We start from the raw sequence: 6,640 nt of genomic DNA, 5'->3' as shown, positions 1-6,640 counted from the left end.
GTTATCTTTATTGACGTGAATTAGGTTTAAATCGCCGTCATGCATGAATGAATGATATTTGTGCAATTTTACACATGATAATCCACGATGATCACATTACACAAAACTGAAATTGCACGTCAAAATAACACATTGTCAATATTTTTTGAGACCCCCAAAATTTCACAAATCACGTTTTCAGGGGAGCCCATGTCTTATTAAGCTCCCCCGTAATTCGTACCCTGGCTGTATGTTTTAAATGATTTATCAAACACATGCGAGTCATTTGCTTGAAAATTGGACTCGCACTGGCACCTATGGGATTCACAAAAACAGTCGGTTCATTAGTTTGGCAATCGGACTACATCGGCCGCGTTTTATGTTTTTGTTTCGCACACAAAAAAGAACCGTCAAGTCATTCGCTGATACGTTAGTTGCGTTTGATTGACTAAAAAGAACCAGTTCAGAGGAGCCATTCGTTGAGGAATCGGGCTACACTGATCCAGTTGCATGTGTCTCCCCACTTGCTCTATCTCTCTTTCGCTCTCTCTCTCTCTCGCGCACCAGCTCAGTCCGTATCTCCGTCGGTCTGAGTCCTCAGCGCTGGCAAGGGATAATAGACTGCCTTTCCGCAGCAATACGTGGTCAACTGAACAGTCCGCAACAGAGGTAGGAATGCAGTCAATTCAATCATTTCTGTGTAAAACTGGTAAAGAAACCAAGCTCGTACGTTTTTTTTATTTTTATAAATCAATATCCTCTCCATTGATGAAGTGATTCTTTGGCAAGCCACCTGCATGCTGCTGATCTGTGTGCGCAGGGGTTTGGTGAGATGTGTTGCATCCTTCAGCTGAAGATAACGCGGCTTTATCAGATCTTCTCTGGCACTATCGGAGTTTCAGAAGATGGTTAGGTTTTAAAATCCATCTCAAGCCAGATTCAGGGCATTTATAAAACCCATACGAGGACCATACTAACAAAAACAGATTTTCTATATATACTTTATAGATGGTGTTTTCCAGCAGTTTCTTGAAGATGATTGTTATTTCTATTCATTTAATAACTCTGTATGGGGTTTTTCGCTTTCCTGGCTGTAACAGGCTAGTGCAAAACGAGATGCTCTGTCCTTGTCTACTTTTTGTATATTATTTCATTCGTCTTTTTGTAATAAAAGAGCGAATCATTTAGGGAATCGTCTCTTCTCGGCGTGCATCCACCAGAGCATCTTTTTGTCTTTGGAAATGAAACGTGCTGATGGATATAAACGACAGAGAGGGTGTAATGGGTGAGATACAGGACGGGGAAGAGCGCCATCGTTTGATTTATAGCCTCACAAATACGCAGCGACTGGCGAAGCCTGGGGTCCCCGCTTTGACTCGCTGTCATTTTAACAGCAGAAGCCGATTACACCGGAATACTGATAAAAGTCAGAATAGCTCTCTCTGCAAGGGCTTCAGAACGCTCTTTACCACAACATGGAGAGAAATCAATGTGATTTAGGGAGCTACATGCAACCATACCTGTTTCATTACAGCACACAGTGGCAGCGGGAATATCTGCGAGCTCCGATCATTAAAACCACATGAAATCGAAATTAGACTTTTGTGACTTTTTGTTGACCCGATTGAGCTTGATCGGAATGATCGAGCTCAACCCCCCCCAATCCCCTCTCGAGATTTGAGGGGTAGTTGGATCATCGTATACTACAAAAGTTGACCATTTGTTCTTTAACTTTTTCTATATCAAATTATTTATATTTTGTGATGTCAATAAATTTTATGTTTTTATATTGATATACATTTAAAACGTAGCTTATATGAGCTGTTACAGTAAAATACAATACATTTTTCTATCACAGGTTTAAAAAAAAAATATTAGATTGAGGATTGCTTTTGTTAGGTTGTGAAATAATTGGCTGGAACTGCTTCATTGCTTTTATCAAGATAAATTGCTGATATGCTCCGCCCCCAACTTAGGCTATGTTTCGTAGGAAAACGTTAGCATGGAAAAAAAACAACTGTCATTGGGGTTATAAAGTGAACATGAAATGGCATTTGCAATGAATTTTGCCTCTGTACATGATAAACAGGATAAAAGTACACTGTAAAATGATTGTAATTTTAATGGTTTAAGACCACAGTTAACTGTTTAACAGTAAGTTCCTTTATATAGTGGAAAACTGTAATAGATCTTAAGGACATTTCACGTTATTTAATAAAACACGGTTAAATGTAGTTTTTGGAAGTGAAAAAGAACAAGTCATCTGATAATTTACAGTGAAAAAAACTAAATTGATTTCCTAGAATTCTCTGTGTGACTCTTCACATTTGATTATCTTTTTTTAGTGTTATATTTTATTTTATTTGTATTGAAATAACTCTTTCTTCTTATTTTTTCTTATCAGTTAGTTTTTTATGTTATGTCTTATATTGTATTATTGTTGTGTCATGTGTATGACACTGTGCACCTTCTACAAATTAATATTAATTTTAGTTTGTGTAAAAACTGCTTGTGGTGAAAAGTATTTTAGCAATTTTAGTCATTTTGTTATTAACATTATTGCATTTTTTTAAAACATAAATATAAATTCAATCTGTAAAACCTAAAATGTTTCTACTGTATTTTTTACTGTAAAGTTAACAACCACATTTATTTATTTATTTATTAAGGGGAGGCTTCATTTTAACAATTGGAAATTGATTGAACTGTACACTCTAAAAAAATGCTGGGTTGTTTCAACCCAACTTTGGGTCAAATATGGACTAACCCAACTTTTGGGTTAAAAATTTTATGTAAAAATTTAACCCAACGGTTGGGTTAGTCCATATTTGACCCAAAGTTGGGTTGAAACAACCCAGCATTTTTTAGAGTGTAAAAAGGGGTGCAGTTGAGAAATAGTTCTTAGTGATGTCAATCAAAAGGGAAAGTTGTTCTAGAGGCGAAGCAAGTTATTTTGATAACATTTTTTAAGAAAAAAAAAACATGCATTAAATCTTGTGCAAGAATACAGGGAATGTGGACTAAGAAAGTAAACCGGGCTTGCAGCAGATTTAATGATGGGTTGAATGAGAAGCTGAGTCTTGGGTTAAACCACAGTGGATGAATTTAAAGATGATGAATTGACCCCTCACTACCAAAGCCTATTTGCCCCATATGACAATGCTGAGTATGTGACTCCATTATTTGCAGCCTGGTTTGCAGGCTTTTGATTTATCTGCGGCCTTTTTTAGACACATCCACAGGTGCCAGGAGTGAGTCACGCGGCTGCTTGATTAAAGGCAAACCTTCACGTGAGCCAGTGGGGGGGAAAAAAAAAAAGAAGTAATTTTAGAAACAAAAAATTAAACTTTGAGGCGATCTAAATTAAAGTATACTACAAGAAGTTGACAATTTGTATTTTACATTTTTTTTATTTTAATTTTATTATTTAATTGTGATATTAATTATATCATTTGTTTGTTTGTTTGTTTGTTTGTTTATCATATCAAATAAATAAATAAATATAAAAATGACTAAATTACTAGAATTGCTGAGTATGTGACTTCATTATTTGCAGCCTAGTTTGCATGGTTTTGATTTATCTGTGGCCTTTTTTTAGACACATCCACAGGTGCCATGAGTGAGTCATGCAGTTTCTTGTTTAAAGGTGCAACTTTACGAGAGCCGGTGTGTTTAAATGAAATGGGAACTCGTGCCCACATGTCCACCCCAGCACGTATGTCTGCGGGACTCTTTCTGTACCATTTTACTGAATGCACACAATCCAATATTGCCATCAGGTGCATACTGACAGCTAAAGGCGTATGGTAGGCTGGTCAATGATATATCCATTTCATATCGAGATCAGATAGAGAGTGGCAGATACAAAGCATTAAAGAGCAAGCGAGTCGTAGATGGGGAAGGGTATTGAGATATAGGAAAAGCACGCTCACAATTCGTACTTTGATATTCATGTGTCTGTGACCCAAGCAAGCCCGCTAATAAAGACGGACTCACCCTCTCTAATTCATAATACAATCACTACAGCCTCTTGAATACGAAATTTGAATGAACATCCTGAATATTAATGACTGTGTTTCCGTTAGTCATTTTTGGGGGGTTTTATTAATATCTGTGATATTACAATACTGTGTGTTAAGGGTTTTGTGTGTCATTGTTGCATCCTTGTCTTGTCAAGAACCGTGTTTGTTTAGGGTTCTTGAGCTATTGGCATTGATGTTTACATGAAGAACACCCATGGACACTTTCCATTGCACAAAAGGTTCTTTGTAGTGGAAAACGGTTCTTTAGATTATTAAAGTGTTTTTCACACTAAGAAAACAAATAGTTCACTGAAACTTTCTTTTTAAGAGTGTAGAACGTCAAAGTTCTATTAAGATTTATTAAAGATTTAAAATAAATATTTTCTGTTTGGTAATCAGTTTTTTAGAATGTATATTGAGCCAAAAGCATTCATATTAGAACTTGGCCTGGTTGAAGTTCCTTTAAATCTTTTTATTAAAAATTACTATACAGTTTTACAAATTAAGGTTCTTTAATGGTTTTTCATAGTACCTTAGGACCGGAAAAGACCTGTGGACTCTTGAAAAATAATGGTTTTCTGCAGTACCTCAGGTTCAGTAAAGACCCATCTAGCACAATGTTTCAGTATATAGAGTTCTTTAGTTGATTGAAGTTATTTGAAGCCTAAAGATGTCCTCAATGTTGCACTTATACTTGGAGCTTGAGCTTTTTTAATATTTAGAAGTTCGTATTTGAACTTTAAGGCCTGGTTTCACAGACAGAGCTTAAGGCCCGTTCACACCAAGAACGATAACTATAAAGATAGATAACTATATTAGCGTCCACACCAGTGGACTATATCGTCTGTTTATTCCAAGTGCACGCTCGTCTTCCACTTTAAATTCTCTTAAATTCATCTTGAGACAAAACAAGGGCACTGACATATTTTAAGATCAATCAGTGCAAGATTCTTTCAGTTAAAACAGCTCAGACTTACATTTTAGTCTGGGACTAGGCTTAAGCCTAGTGAAACCGGGAGTAAAAGTTCTAGAGTCTAGGTTCTACCAAGATTCCTTGGAGATTTGACATTGTAATTCTTTTTAGAACAATTGTTGTGGTGGAACAGCAATTCATTATAAACTTGGCTTGTTGGAGTAAATTTTTCTACATTTTTATGTAAGCGCTTAAAGTTTCTAGAATATTATTCAACACCTTACACCATGTAAAAACATATTAGAACTCTAAGGTTCTAAGTTGAATCTAGGTTCCAAGTTCCTTTAGGTGGAGTATTTGGCATATTGTATTAATTTCCTTTCAGAACCGTCATAGTTGAACATTTTCACTAAATGGCTGTATGTTTGTTCTCTGAAAAGTTCTTGGTTACATTGTAGGTTCCTCAGGTTGGTTCTAGGTGCTAACAGAGAAGCACCTTGTTCATTATTAGAATTTTGACACAATTAAGACAAAAAATTTACTAAGCGACTTTATACATACAGCCCCTGGTCTTTTGGAGCATAAGAAGTTTGGCCAGTTAACTGTAATAATAACTGTATTTATTATTCTTTCTTTTTTTCAGTTCACCCAAAAATGTTAAGTTGCTGAAAAGTTACTCACCCTCAGGCATGTAAGATGTAGATGAGTTTGTTTCTTCATGCGAACAGATTTGGAGAAATATAGCATTACATCACTTGCTCACCAATGGATGCTCTGCAGTGAATGGATGCCGTCAGAATGAGAGTCCAAACGGCTGATTAAAACATCACAATAATCCACAAGTGATCCACACCACTCCAGTCCATCAATTAACATCATGTGAACTGAAAAGCATTAAGCCTTTAAACTTCAAATCGTTGCTCCTGGCTAAAATATGTGTAATCTATCCATAAGGTTTCTGTTTCAAGTGAAAAACTAATTATCTGAAGCAGTTTCTCCAAATTTATTCTGATGAATGAACAAACTTGGAACAATTTGGATGACCAGAGGGTGAGTACATTAAGGACATTTTCATATTTGGGTAAACTTTTCCTTTAACTCATTCCAGATTATTTAAAAGGTAAAGGGGAAAAAACCCTCTGCTGAAAATCTCTTTCTCAAAGCTTATAAGTTGACAATCTGATGTTTTTGATGTTTTTGCATTTTATTTTGCATCTTACAACGTGAAAATTCTGAATTTGACTAGTTAAAAATAGTGTATCATGTAATGTTTCACATCCTTTATATAGAGACACTGCTCAGTTGTAAGAAGGCATACAAATAATAAAAAAAACTTTTGCTGCAAAGTCTGTAGCATTACTGACCATGAACTCTAGAGCAACGCAGTAACCCATACCACTTAGTAGACATGCATATCTGAGGCTTAGCAAGCATTTAACTCCAATTTGTGTCTAATAGAGTCATACAATGTCCACCCTCCAGTCGAGATGCATGATGTGAGAGTGGGGGTATTTAATTATCCTCATCTTCATAATTAGTCATCAGAGGGCAGAAACGCCCTCCCCCCTTCGTTAAGGCCGCCCCACCCTCATTAAATCACATCTTAACGAGTCAGCATGTGACCCACGCGTGACTGATTTATTTATTTAAGCTATTTAAAGTCTCTTTGCGTTATCACGCGTGTGTTTGAGATGGTAATGGTATTTGAGCTCACTAATTAGCTCTT

The 6,640-nt window shown here is 36.1% G+C and overlaps 1 protein-coding gene across 2 annotated transcripts in view; it reads left to right on the top strand.

The window, feature by feature from the left end:
• The first annotated feature begins 585 nt into the window (after positions 1-585).
• LOC107600993 (protein phosphatase 1 regulatory subunit 29-like) overlaps positions 586-6,640 on the top strand; it is a 115,305-nt gene continuing 109,250 nt past the window's right edge. For both annotated transcript variants that reach the window (XM_016293000.1, XM_016292998.1), the window contains exon 1: positions 586-648. The gene's annotated coding sequence lies outside the window, so the exon portion shown is untranslated. The remainder of the gene's footprint in view (positions 649-6,640) is intronic.

This window comes from Sinocyclocheilus grahami, unplaced genomic scaffold (genome assembly GCF_001515645.1).
Source record: "Sinocyclocheilus grahami isolate Dianchi unplaced genomic scaffold, SAMN03320097.WGS_v1.1 scaffold295.1, whole genome shotgun sequence".
In the NCBI taxonomy this organism is placed as follows: domain Eukaryota; kingdom Metazoa; phylum Chordata; class Actinopteri; order Cypriniformes; family Cyprinidae; genus Sinocyclocheilus; species Sinocyclocheilus grahami.
The sequence above is the reverse complement of the archived record's forward strand: the minus strand, read 5'-3'. Positions and strand labels throughout refer to the sequence as shown.